Here is a 13,953-nt window from a genome sequence, read left to right as displayed (position 1 = left end):
TCTACTATTCTTTAAAAATATATTTCATGCTTTTTTAAATATTGTTTCTCCGCTGTAATTTCCTTCGCTTCGTATGTAGTGATCCTAAAGCATTACATATCTATCCTTGCATACCACGTCTAAGGATTTAACCGAAGCACGAAATATCAATTCAAAAGCATAAATAATCTAGAAAATCACATAAACAATTAGATACAAGCTTTTATGAAGATAAATTACTAGTCAATCAAATCATTATTAAGCATATAAATATAGAGTTCACACAATCAAATTGGTTTCTACCTAGTCGACCTTTCGGGAAACCTAAAACATCAGGAGATATAGTGAACACATGGTATTGGTTATCTTAAGTATCTAGATATTTGATACCTTCCTATACCGGCAAGAAATAGCAAAATTGATGAACTTCAAACTTTTTGTGGAATTGAAAAGGGGCGTTACTAATTCAATCCAAACTTTACATAATCATTTCTGATAAGATAACCTAAAACTTACCTGATCTTAATCCTTGAATAAACATTCATCATAAAATTAAAAAAAAAAATCAAAACCACTTGAAACCTAAAAATCATCCAAGAATAAGTAAATAAATAGTAACCCCACTTCGTCAACAGTATAAAAGCAACAATCAATCTCAAAGAATCCATACTTAACGAATTTTCTAATGAATTTCAGTGATGAATTTTGGATTTTGAAAATAATAAATAAAAATCTCTAATGTTAGATTCAACTTACTTAGAGAGATCTTGTGAAGATGATTTTGTTTCTTCATAGCGTCCCATAATTTTTTAATCCCGATACAGATGTTTCAGTTAGGATTTTTCAGAAGAAGTGAAAATAAAATTCTAGGTCATACTCTGTTCTTCAGGGTTCGGAAGAATAAGAAGCAAAGAGGAAAATAAGTTTTTATCTTCGAAGTTTTGAAACGTGTAAGGGATTTGCGTGAGGACAATTCTGTCCGATTCATTAAAAAATATTGGATGCATGATTTTAGGTGAGTTGGTCACGAATTTTTCACTCCTTTGATCCAGTAACCTCCTCCCTATAACAAAAGTGATGAGCTGTGGCGAACTATATCATCAGGAGCCATCTTGGCTCGACTATCACGTCGCTATAGCTGGTTGTTGTTTTTTTTTTTGTCTTTTTGGAAGGTGACAAATCACTATTGCTCATGTAATATGGTTATTTCAAATATTCAACGGTATGCACGTGAAACGTACAAAATCTATAAATTCTGATACCAGTAAGATGGACATATATTGATAAATCGCTATTAGGGGCATTCACTATTCATCAGTACATAGTAACAGGGAGAAAGATCTCACCAGTAATTAAAGGACCGAGTAAAAGGCTAGCAACACGCCAAAATGTACATTACTATAACTTCTTCGTTTTTCATGCAAGAAGAACGTATTACGATGTGGTCGTACGTTGAAAGTGAATCACAGGTTCGAGAAATAAATGAAGGAAAGTTTGCTATATATACTGATAAATTTATACATCAGAAACGTCGGTATACCACGTTTGACATGCGCTCATGAAGATGAGGATTAACCAACACCCCTAAGCAAGGATGTCATCACTGTATTAGCCTGTAAAAATTCTCTTAAACAGTATGATCTCGCTAGGTTTTTCTGGGTTTTTTTTATCAGCTATCGGCCAGACTCAGAAACAAAATAAGAAAGAGGATTTCTAAATGTTATCTTGCTTAAGATGTCCAGCCTAGGCTCTTCCTGTTGTATCATTATCATTTGGTCAAAACAGTGCCCAAAATATATAGAAAAGAGGATTTCCCTCCTTTTCCCCACAAGATTGGAATTGGCAAGTGCTGCGTACGTCTTTCATTCAAAGAAAACATTCTAAAGTTGGGAGTTATATCTTTCCCGAACAAGATTTAGCTAGAGTACATGTATAGCAGTACCCCTTCGGCTAGGGCATGCTGCAGTACTACTAGCTTGACGAACTTTAACCCCCTCCCATACTGGGCAAAACTGAACATATATATGGACCTAGAGACATCTCAATCGTCTTCTAGTTTAATGCTTGCAAGTACTCAATGAGGTTGTGTTATGACTTATGATAATTTGTAAAGTAGTTGCTAATTAATTAATTGACCGTATATACACACGACAGTCTACTTATCTAGAATACAAAACAAAGCTTGACTAAATTAGGCTAGATAAAGAACGGCCGAGATTTGTTTAGGAGGAATAAATCTACGGCCGTGGTTTTTTCAACTAACCATTATAAATACTTTATTAATTAGTGTCTTATTAATTGCTCATGATAAATGATTAATTAATTTTTCATGATAAATGTTCATTTAATGAATCTAATAAATACATATTTTTATTATTCCCTCTGTCCTAAAATTCTGTCCTCTATTCTATTTTCGTATGTCCTAAAATACTGGTCAGCTTCTGTTTATAGTCATATTTTTTAGTCAAACTCTCAAATATATCCTTCAATTTTTATAAGTATAAGATTATTTTTAAATGTAAGCAATCAAAAATATTAAATGATATCTTCCTCAATTAAAAACAAATCTACAAAATCAATCCATAAATATTTTTATTATTATCTTCTATTTAAACGTCTTAAATGATATCTTTCTCAATAGGGAAACAAAATTATTAAATCAATCCATAAATATTTTTATTTTTATCTCTCATTTAAACATTTTTATAAATAATAAAATTATCAATGTATTTTTCTTACATACTGCATATATATTCCTTTTAATTTTAGTAATAACATAACATTTACTAGGGATAGTTTGGTACATTCCTCCGGTCTCCTTAATATCTTGACTTAGTCAAAGCGGACTAATAATTTAGGACGGAGGGAGTAATAAATAAGTTTGGGAACAAATCTACGGTCGTAGTTTTTTCAACTAACCATTATAAATACTTTATTAATTAATGTCTTATTAATTGCTCATGATGAATGATTAATTAATTTTTCATGATAAATATTCATTTAATGAATCTAATAAATACATATTTTTATTAATAAATAAGTTTATTAAAAACTATATATATATTGGTCGGTATAGAATTTGGTGCTGGCGAGTTTCGAACTCAGACAACTGGTATCATCACCCAATGACTTTACCATTGTATTACAGTGACCCCGGTTAAAAATTATATTAATAACAAAGCTTGGCTAAGTTAGGCTAGATAAAGAGCGGCCCAGATTTGTCCAGGAGGGTTGAATCTACGGCTGTGGTTTTTTCAACTAACCATCATAAATATTTTATTAATTAGTGTCCTACTAATTGCTCATGATGAATGATTAATTAATTTTTCATGATAAATGTTCATTTAATGAATCGAATAAATACATATTTTTATTAATAAATTAGTTTATTAAAATATATATATATATATATATTGATCGGTAAAGAATTTGGTGTTTGCGAGTTTCGAACTCAGGTAACTGGTATCATCACCCAATGACTTTACCATTGTAATACAGTGATCTCGGTTAAAAATTATATTAATAATTTTTAATGGTGATAGTGAAAGAAGCAGTGGGTGGTGGAAACAGTGGCGGGTATTTGTGAGTGGTGGAGGTGGTAACATTACTGGTGGTGGAAAAAATAGTGGGCGTGGATGGTTTTTACGTACGGTGGTGGATGTTAGTGAATAGTAGTGGACAATAATAATTTTGTGGCTTTACAAAATGGGCAACATTTTATTGTGATAGATGTAGTTGGTTGTTTTTAGCACAACTGGTAAGGACAATACACAAATATTTTGAGGGGGATACTAAATCATATAAGACAATATGATCATGACTGATGGATCACCCAAATGGGATCGCAGCTATTTATACTACCTGATCAAATAAGTCATGGTTTTTAGTGTTAAAATAAAATTGATTACATTTCCAGAATACAAAAAAAAATTTGACAAGTTAGGCTAGATAAAGAACGATCAATATACTTGAAGAACATAAACCTACCACTATAAATGATCACGTTTAATTAAAATTTAATAATAAATGTTCAATTGATATTTCATCATAAATGTTTCTTTAATTAATCAAATGAATATATTCTTTTGTTGATACATAATAAATTTATATGATATTAACCATATCAGTAAGCATTAATGGTGGTTGTGATGGTGGGCAGTGGTAGGGATAAATGTGGTGGGGATAATGTGGTGGTGGAAGAAGTAGTGGTAGTACGGGTGAGAAAAGGTGTCCTAAGATAGGTAAGTTATTTAGTCACCTTTGGTTAATTTTTCTGCGTTTTGTTTTAATATGATTTTAGTTTTCAAATTACTTTTTTTTATTATTTTTTAAAATTAAAACAATTTTTAAAGGCCATATTTTTCCAAAAAAGAAGATGTTGTGATTTTAAGATTTTCCGGGTAAGGGGCAGGAAGAAAAAATGAAACCTATAAAAAAAATTGACCAAACACAAGGCTACGCGCGAATTAATTGTAATCGGTTCAGTTTCTCACATCTCTCTTTATTCCCATTTTTTGTCATGGTTTCCGTTTCTGTCATTATTTCTCCCATACTTCATGGGATTATGCAAGGCTACGCGTGAATTAATTGTAATCGATTCAGTTTCTCGCATCTCTTTATTCCCCTTTTTTGTCATGATTTCTGTTTTTGTCATTTCTCCCCAACTTCGTGTAATTATGCATGCTTGAGAAATAGTTCATGATAATAAGTAAAGAGACAAGAAAAGAAATGGATCAAGAATTAAATATTATTATAAATTTTAGAAAAATGAATAAACACAAATCTATGTAAATTGGGAACCCAATAATTTGTATCAAAGAGAAAAATTAAATTCTAATGCTAACAGATTTTGCAAGATTAATCTAATTGATTTTAAAGTAATTTTAGGTGTTTTAGTATTGTTACCAGTTTGGTGAATGACCTTTGATGATATTTTTTTGAAGTAGTGAACGAAGTAATGTTCTACTGCCCATAGGATTCGCTCTAACGATTAACTATGTTTGTCCCAAAGGGTTGTATGACTTACATACACAATATTAAAAGATTCGAGGATAAGGACATGTTTATTAACCGACTCCTCAAAACATTTAGACCTGGATCGATCGGTTCAATTCTTCTCAGACAACTACGACATGTATGAATGGATAAATACATTTAAAACACATATCGTAACTGCATGGATTGAGACCCAGTATGCATACAAACAGATGAGTGGTTCAAAGTTAATGTATTAACGCAGTGCATACATACAATTAGCAAAAATGCACTCATGGGCTACGTCACAAGTGAGTCAAATTATGTACAAGTATAACGAGATTAAACTTGGCTAATCCCACTGTAAACATTTGCCCAGTAAATAGTGATTGCACGACCAAAATTGCCAGGCCAGGGAAGTAGTACTCAGGTTATAGTTGTAGCTTGCCAGGTCTACATGTACTGTGTATTACCCTAATGTTTTACCTTTTTACACCGTTGAAGAAGTAAATACCTGATGCAATAAGTAAATGAGACAGAAAACGTACACATCTAAAATCTGAATTGTCATTATAGTTTCTTAAGACTAGTGTTTAGAATTTAGATTCCCTTAATTAACCGTTTAGTATAGGATTGTTTGCAAACCGATTTTTTCCCTTAATTTTAAACATAAAGTGTAGAGTTTTCTTTAATAAAATTTAAAATACTAAGAAAACTGATTTTCCAAAGTACAGGAGATTTTTCTAAATTTCAAAGCAAAATAAAAAGAAAATATTCAAAAACTAAAAGAGAAAATTTTTGACATTTCAAATTAAAAAATTATAAACATAAAAGGATGAACTCAATGACTGAATAAATTAGTTTGAAAAGACATTGTCAAACGATTGGGTTTTTATTCTTTTACTTTATATTCTAGGTTGAACCATGGGGCGGTTGTACGGCTTCAGATCCTGAAACTCGATTCAATTGCCTGTCTTCAAATGGTTTAATTTAATCTATTATATGATTTTAATCAAAATTAAAATTTTGATTTTTTAAATTAAGAGTTCAACATCTCATAAATTGATCCTATTTATATAATAAATTCTTTAGAAGAACTTATTATGTCCGTTGACGCAAATTTACTTCAATATTTTTACATTTTTCATTCGTAAAATATTGATACTAATTAAAAAGAATGATAATGTTTTCCATTCGTAAAATATCGGTATTGTTAGAGCATAGCTCAGTTGAACTCATCAAGCGCTGGTATGTCAAGTTTGGTTGTCATATTTTAGTATCAAAGCTCATTTAGAATCGCTTGATTATATAGTAGAGTCAACTTCGTTTAGGTTAGACTAGAAAGTCTAGGAATGTTGAGACATACAAGTATTACTCTGAAGACCTGAAGAATGTGAAGAACTAAAAAACTATGACGACGACATCATCCTTCCACTTGAGGTTAGTAATAATGACTTGAACTTGTTTCAATTCCTAACGTGTCTTTCAAGTCGTTGTTTATGGGTGAAAACTATTTCTGCGGGTTTTGGTAATTTGGGGTGTGTGGATGAGAAATGAATCTAAACCCTAAACAAATGCACTGCACGGGAGTGCTTGTGATTCGAGAAATCTATCTGTACAACTCCGGCCTAAACTAAGAAATGGCCGTTCCAGACTTGCTTCGGTCACAAAGTGAAGGAGATGGGATTGATCTTAGGGAGGGAAGCGAAGAAGGTGTTGAGATTGTGGAGGTGTTGGTTGTGTATGACTTGTATCAGAAAGTTGAACTGGCTTGCAAAATGTAAGCTATCAGTTCTGGTGTTTGGATACGGTTGTATCAACACTTGGTTTCTGTTGTCTTGTTCTGTCTTGGAAATAGGGAGGAGAACCTATTTATACAAGTCATTGAGCCTAACCCACATCTCTCATGGGAAGTGGAGAAAATGGAGTGATGGAGTAGTGGAGTTGCATGTGTTAGTGTCACACGATCAGTCTTTCCCACTTCTCCCATCATCACTAACCGTCCATGTCTTCCTGACACGTTCTTGTGATGGCACGTTGTGCGCTGCACGCTGTAAACCGCCAGACCAATACCCCAGTAAGTATCCCCCAGTTTGTGACATGTTTGATGTCTCGAATGTGTGGATCGTGGGACCCACAAAAAGTATCATGTAATGCTAGATTAAATAACTAAGTTATTTAGGAAGTCGATACTTGTGAAGTATCGTGTGTATTTTATGCAGGTAATGCATCGAATATATTCAGCATGTGTGAAGCATCGTTGTTTTAAGGCTTAACGGAGTAAGTCGCGGATTAAGCATCTTAAAATAGCATCACGTCCAGCCATCTTCGAGTGATCGTTTGGAGGTTGTACAGGTAAGTCCTGACTTGTCCGATCACTTTGTGTGGAAGAGTGGTGGACGGTGATCGTTGTGATGCCTCACTGGTCGCCTAACTCCTGTCTTAGGCTGTCCGTCCAAGCTGGTGAAGTTGGACAGACGAGATGGCTTGCGACCCACATCTGCGACCGTCGGATTAGGGTTTAGGAGGTGCTCGAACACCAACCTTTAGCGTGGTCGAATCCAAGCATGGGACACGTTTTTGGAAAGGCCGATTGGGCATGCGTGTAGACGGCATGCTGGTGTAGGTGTCTGTACCTCATTGTCCCATGGAGATGCAATTTGAGCCACTCAATTTGTCTGGCAAAGAGAAGCGACTGAAATTGATTTGCGACAGAAATCCCATGCCGCAAAGGAATTGAAGACCGCACGTCGTGCCTACTTCGGGCGCGCGTTTCGAGATGACCAACCATGGTCGGTCTTGGCCGATCAGTCAGGCGTGCAGTCGGCAAGCCAGTGTACACATACATACCTCACTGTCCAGTGAAGATGTGATCTAAGCCACTCAATTTGTCCGGAAAAATTGAGTGGTCGAGATCGATTTGCAGTTGAAAACGCGTGGCCATGCCTAGTTTGGGTGCACGAAACGAGACGACCAACCATAGTTGGTCTTGACCGATTAGTCATGTATGTAGGCAGGCCCACGGTGATTGTGTTGACATGCTCTGGGCTCTTTGAATCTACATCTACACTCTCTATCTATGCCTGTGAAAATGGATGGTTGAGACTGATTTGCGACACATGTGATGTGTCGCAAACCCTAATTAGGGTTTAACGTCCACGCTGCTTTGGTTGGACGAATTGGCAAGCCACGCTTATCTTTTGGGGAGGCCGACCATATGGGGCTCACGTTGGGCCGGTGGTGAACGCGCCAATACCTGCCTGGTGGCTATGGGTCCGATCTAAGCCATCCAATCATGCCGGTGAAATGCCCTAACATGATTAGCTAGACATGGCTTTCTCAAAAGCCATAAACATATTAAGATCAAAAACTCTAGATAAAAAAAATGGAATCGAAGAAAAATGAAACTCCAAACCCTATTCTTCTCTTCTGCTGCGGCCGTGTAGCCTCTAGCCGGCCTCTCTTCTCTTTTGGTTTTCGGCTGTGTAGCCGCAACCTCCCCCTTCTTCCTCTTTCGATGTTCAGTTATATCTCCCTGTTGCGACAAACAAAACCTAGCCAATAATTACCAGGCCCGGTCTAATACCAGCTGACCAATTTCCAAATCCAGTTGCTTCCTAAATCCGGCCACAGTTCCAATATCCGTTCGTTCCAATCTCACCCACTGGCTACAGTCTCTATTACCCGACCATCTAACCATTTATCGGGTCTTATAAACCTCGTAACATCTGAGCATTACCTTCGCTACTGCAACATGAATGAACACAACCCTCTTTGCGGAACTTCAGAATGTCTTCACCAGCAATGCAAACTCAAATCCGTTATTACCCTCGAACTTTCAATGAGCTGCATGATCACCACAAGTTTAATCACCATTACCGACACCATTTCAGTTCAACATGACAGTCACCTCTTCATCGAAATCGAAATAACAGCTCAACCAAATGATTTTTCTATCGGTTCCTTCCATTAACCTAAGTTTTACGAACTGAAACGTATCTTTCCATGCAGTTCCGACCAGCGCTCATTCTAACCATCTCAGTCACGTCTGCAGATCCTTAAACAGACACCACGATCAACACCATCTCTTTGTTTTCGCCGACACGGGATATTTATCTTCTTCACTGTCGTGCATTTTTCTTCTCCATATATCCCGTGTTCTTTGACTGCAGCATCCTCCACCGTTGTCGATAGTTGAGACAACATAACTCGACTAGCCAACCACACTCAACCTGATGTATTGTTTCTTAGTTGATAAATTTCAATCAAATGAGTACTGCATCATTCCAGAAAATTAAACCATCTCTGACTCATAGCACAAATCGTTTCTTCTCGTCTTCTCGCACTCCAAACAGCACCAAAGAGGCAAAGACCCTCCATGCAATCTTTCCCACCGACTGCACAAGCTCACACAAATTAAGCACAACTCCCATTTATCAACCATTAGGACCCCATTGATCTTGATCAGCTAGAAATTCCACTAAAGATGTTGCTCGAAATAGTTTCCAGCTAAGAAAACAAGCCGCTGCTCGAGACCTTCTTGTCTGATGAGAACAAACGACGCCGTTTGCCTTAAAGTCCGCGAACTTGTTTGTGAGCTTAAGTGGTTATGATCTAAAGATGTGCTCTGAACCTGAAACTTAAATTACTAAGGAATGCTTTATGCAAATCTTGGCTATAAAGTTCATGAGCTGATTCAATCGAATCGAATCATCTTTGTTTCAATTGTGTCTTGTGTAGTTACATAAGATCTCACAGCAATTGAACAACTCTCTAACTAGTTCATTTGAGTCAATTGAACTAGTTATGGTGAAGAAGAACTAGGTTAATATGAATTGCTCATATGGTTAACCTTTTGGGTTACTATGTTGAACCAACATACATGTACACGTTTGGGCATGGTATTCACAAACCTAGTAAACGTCTACCCAAGTGTGTGTGACAAGCTAAGTTTTCGATCTAACAGTTGAGATATATTAGCTTGAATCTAAATCAGGTTTTCATCTAACGGTGAATATGGATTGCTTTGTAACTAAGGCAAAACCCTGATTTGAAGGCTATATAAAGGATACATCTAGCATTGTGCAAAACTAATCCCCACACGTCTGTGTGATACTAGTGAGAGTCGATTCTCCTTTAACCTTTGGTTTTCTTCTCTAAAACCATGTTAACGACTTAAAGACTTCATTGGGATTGTGAAGCCAGACCGATACTACTTTTATCGTAGTTGTGTGATATGATCTTGCATCTTCTATCGTACGAGTACAATCCTTGATTGGCTTGAGATCGTGAGAGTTCTCCGATAGGCAAGATAAAGAAGTCACAAACATCTTCGTCTCACTGTTTGTGATTCCTCGACAAACCGCTTGTGTAGTCAAAAAGGATTGTTGAGAGGTGATTGATTAATCTAGGTTGTTCTTCGGGAATATAAGACCGGATTATCAATTGGTTCCTGTTCACCTTGATTTTATATCTTAAGACGGAACAAAAACCTAGACTTTTTCTGTGGGAGACAGATTTATCCTTTGATAGACTTTTCTGTGTGAGACAAATTTGTTTATTATCAAGTCTGCGATTTTGGGTTGCAGCAACTCTTAGTTGTGGGTGAGATCAGCTAAGGGAATCAAGTGCGCAGTATCCTGCTGGGATCAGAGGCGTAGGAGTACAATTGTACCTTGAATTAGTGGGAGACTGATTGGGGTTCAACTATAGTCCAGTCCGAAGTTAGCTTGTAGTAGGCTAGTGTCTGTGGCGGATTAATACAGTGTGTATTCAATTTGGACTAGGTCCCGGGGTTTTTCTGCATTTGCGGTTTCCTCGTTAACAAAACTTCTAGTGTCTGTGTTATTTCTTTTCCGCATTATATTTTTTATATAATTGAAATAATACAGGTTGTGTGTTAAAGATCATCAATTGGAAATCCAACCTTTGGTTGTTGATTGATATTGATTGATCCTTGTACATTGGTCTTTGGTACCGTCCAAGTTATCTCTCTTTGATAAAGACTCACAGATTTCCATTTGCTTGAGTAAAGATCAATCAAGAGATTGAGATATAAACTCTTTGATATATCTTTTTATTGATTCAGTCTAAATTTCTAGTTGATTCTCATAAAAAGTATATTGGAGTTTGTCCATACAGATTTCTAAGCGGAATATTGGGTGGTGTTGTTAGACCCCGCTTTTTCAATTGGTATCAGAGCAGGCAAACACGTTTAAGACCTCATAAGTCTGTGTTCGTAGCGATCTGATTATGGACGAGTCTATCTCTAATAACGTACATGTTCATAAATTACCAGATGATTTTCAAAGCTTGGATTCATCGGAGAGGACTGTCACATCTAGGTCAGTATCTAAATATTCTCTTAATGTAAAACCTGTTGAAGTCTGGGAAACACGCCTTGAAGAACAGTTGGATGAACTTTTTGATGAAGGTGATTCAGATATTGATAGAGATGTTGATGAGGAAGTCTCTGAGTATGTGAAGGTTTTGAATTCCTTAGAAAAGAAGAAGATGACAACTTCTCATGTCACTCCTCTTCTGACTCCTCTCTGTCGAGAAAACAAGAAATTGAGAAGATGTTACGCAGGTGTTTATGTTTCTAATCGTTCTAACGAATCGATCCTCAAGGATTCTGCGTAAAACCTACGTATGAAGTCACTTGAATGTGATAATATTTATCAAAGTACTTTTTGTTGGAAAAGAAACTTGCAGAATCTGAAGCAAGGTTTAACTCTCAACAAATAAGTTTTGATGACAGAGAAAGTACTTGTCTCGCTCGAGAAAAACGCCTTGAGGCTGATTTAGCTGCTGCTCTTAATAAAATCAAGACGTTGGAAGATGACTTGAAAAAGTTCAATACTAGTTCAAGCAAATTAACCACTATGCTAGGAGCAAGTAAAAATCATCGTAATACACGAGGATTGGGCTATAAGGGAATAGATGCTCCAAGTACTAGCAAAGAGGTAAAATTTGTCAAGGCAAGTGATTCTTCTCAACAAAAGGTTTACACTGATGGCAAAAGTGAAATACCTTCTCCGGCAGTTAAGGTTCAAAAGAGCAAAGTTTATCAACCTCCAAAGTTAGCACACACAGATCGAGGTAAGAACATTCCTTATGTTTGCCACTATTGCGGAAATAAAGGTCACCTGGAAAGGAGATGTCTTTTCCGTATAAGGAATGAGAAACTTCATGATGTTCTTGTTTGGCCATCACAAGAAGTTGTGAAACCAAGATCATACGTTAAGACTGATCCTCTTAACGTTACAGGTTGTAATTGTCCAACCTTTAGGCAAAGGAACCAGTGCTATGATAGACCTAGATTTGCCTATAAACGTCGTACGAATCCTTTTCATAATCGTAATGGTTATCAAAAGGATAACTTCGTAAATACGAAGACAAGATCCGATGCTCCCAATTGTAGAAAGACTAACTTTCAAAAGAATAGTCAATCCAATTCTCTTCCAAGAATTCTAGAAGAGAGTGATGGGAAGAAGGTTCCGACTGTTCCTAAATGCTCTCAGAAGTGGATACCGAAGAAAGACAATGATGTTTTGAGTGTGAAAAGGAATGATCTTTCAGAAAACTCCATGACTATGGAAAAGGCAGTATCCATGATGTTGAAACTTAACAAGTTTTTTGGAAAAATGGAATTGGATATGAAAGGTTCTAAAAGTGATCTCTTTCATGATAATCCAAAGGTCACTTGTGGTGAGAAAGACTTTGTTCACCCCAACACAACTTGATTGTGTTGGAAGTGCATCCTCACCAAGGAATGCCCTGCTTTGTATACGGTGAGGAAAGCACAAGAATTGGGGCACACAGATTATGTTCGGTAAGGCGGTAGAGTTCGATTGGATTTATCTAAAAAGGTATGTCTATAAACTTGAGCAAGATTTTTACTTTTATTTGCTTAGAATATTTATAATAATCTCGTTTATCGTTCATTTCTACCTAACTTGATCTGTGTTTAAGGTTCTTAAACTTTTAGGTTTAAAAATAATAGTTCGGGATGTTTGGACTACATGGTACACATACCAAGTATGCATTACAGCATTCAAAATCAAAATCCAGGGGTTTAAGTTCGCAAACCCATATGCATACTTGACGTCGATATTCGGTAAACTTGTTTTGGTCGTAACTTCTTCATCCGAACTTGGATTTACCTCATTATTTTTGCATTATCTTCCTTATTGAATTCCCTTCAAAATGGAGATGAGAATTGTTGAATTTGGATGAGTTAATATTGGTCTTTGTCCCGTCTCTTGTTTTTTAGTGTTTGCTCCGTTTCGTTGCACTTGTTATATTCTCTTGGACTTGGGCACTGGGATTCTTGGAGAAATCCTATTCTAAGCTATTTTGTGGCTGTTACAAGAGTGATGTTGGTGAATCACAAAGAAGGAAGTTCGAGAATGGGTAGTAGTTCACATTGCTATATATTCTTGAGTGTTCACAATCATCTCATGTGAACTATGGTGCATAGTCGTCAATGACTTTGTATGTTCTTCTTTGTTAAGGAAATATTTTTATACGCTTTTGGTAACCACTCTTGGTATAAATCCGTGCGAAAAAGATTGATTCTACCTTCTAAGGGCAAAGATTTTTATTGCAGTATTAATCTGTTTTGAAGTATCGCAATATTTTTATGGGATATGTATTGTTTGCATCCGTGAACTTGAAGGTCCCATATTGTGTCAAAAGTAAAGTAGTTCATAAATTGATATTCGTATTGATGAAAGGACGAATGGAGTTTTGACAATCACAAAAGTTATGCCTATGCAGTCATTTATTTGATGGAAAATAGGATGAAATCTTTTGTTTGACAAGGATAAAGTATATTATGTCGTTATGCAAATAGTGATGGAAAATAGAATAGATCCTTGTATGTTATCCACGGTATTGATCTGCATTGATCCATTTTGTTATGTTTTACCGTGAAGGCTTCATTGTATATCTTATGTTGAGCACCTTACAACTATGTCGATTAATATTGTCCTTGTT

The sequence above is a fragment of the Papaver somniferum genome, chromosome 1 (assembly GCF_003573695.1).
Source record: "Papaver somniferum cultivar HN1 chromosome 1, ASM357369v1, whole genome shotgun sequence".
In the NCBI taxonomy this organism is placed as follows: Eukaryota; Viridiplantae; Streptophyta; class Magnoliopsida; order Ranunculales; family Papaveraceae; genus Papaver; species Papaver somniferum.
This window is presented reverse-complemented; position numbering follows the sequence as displayed.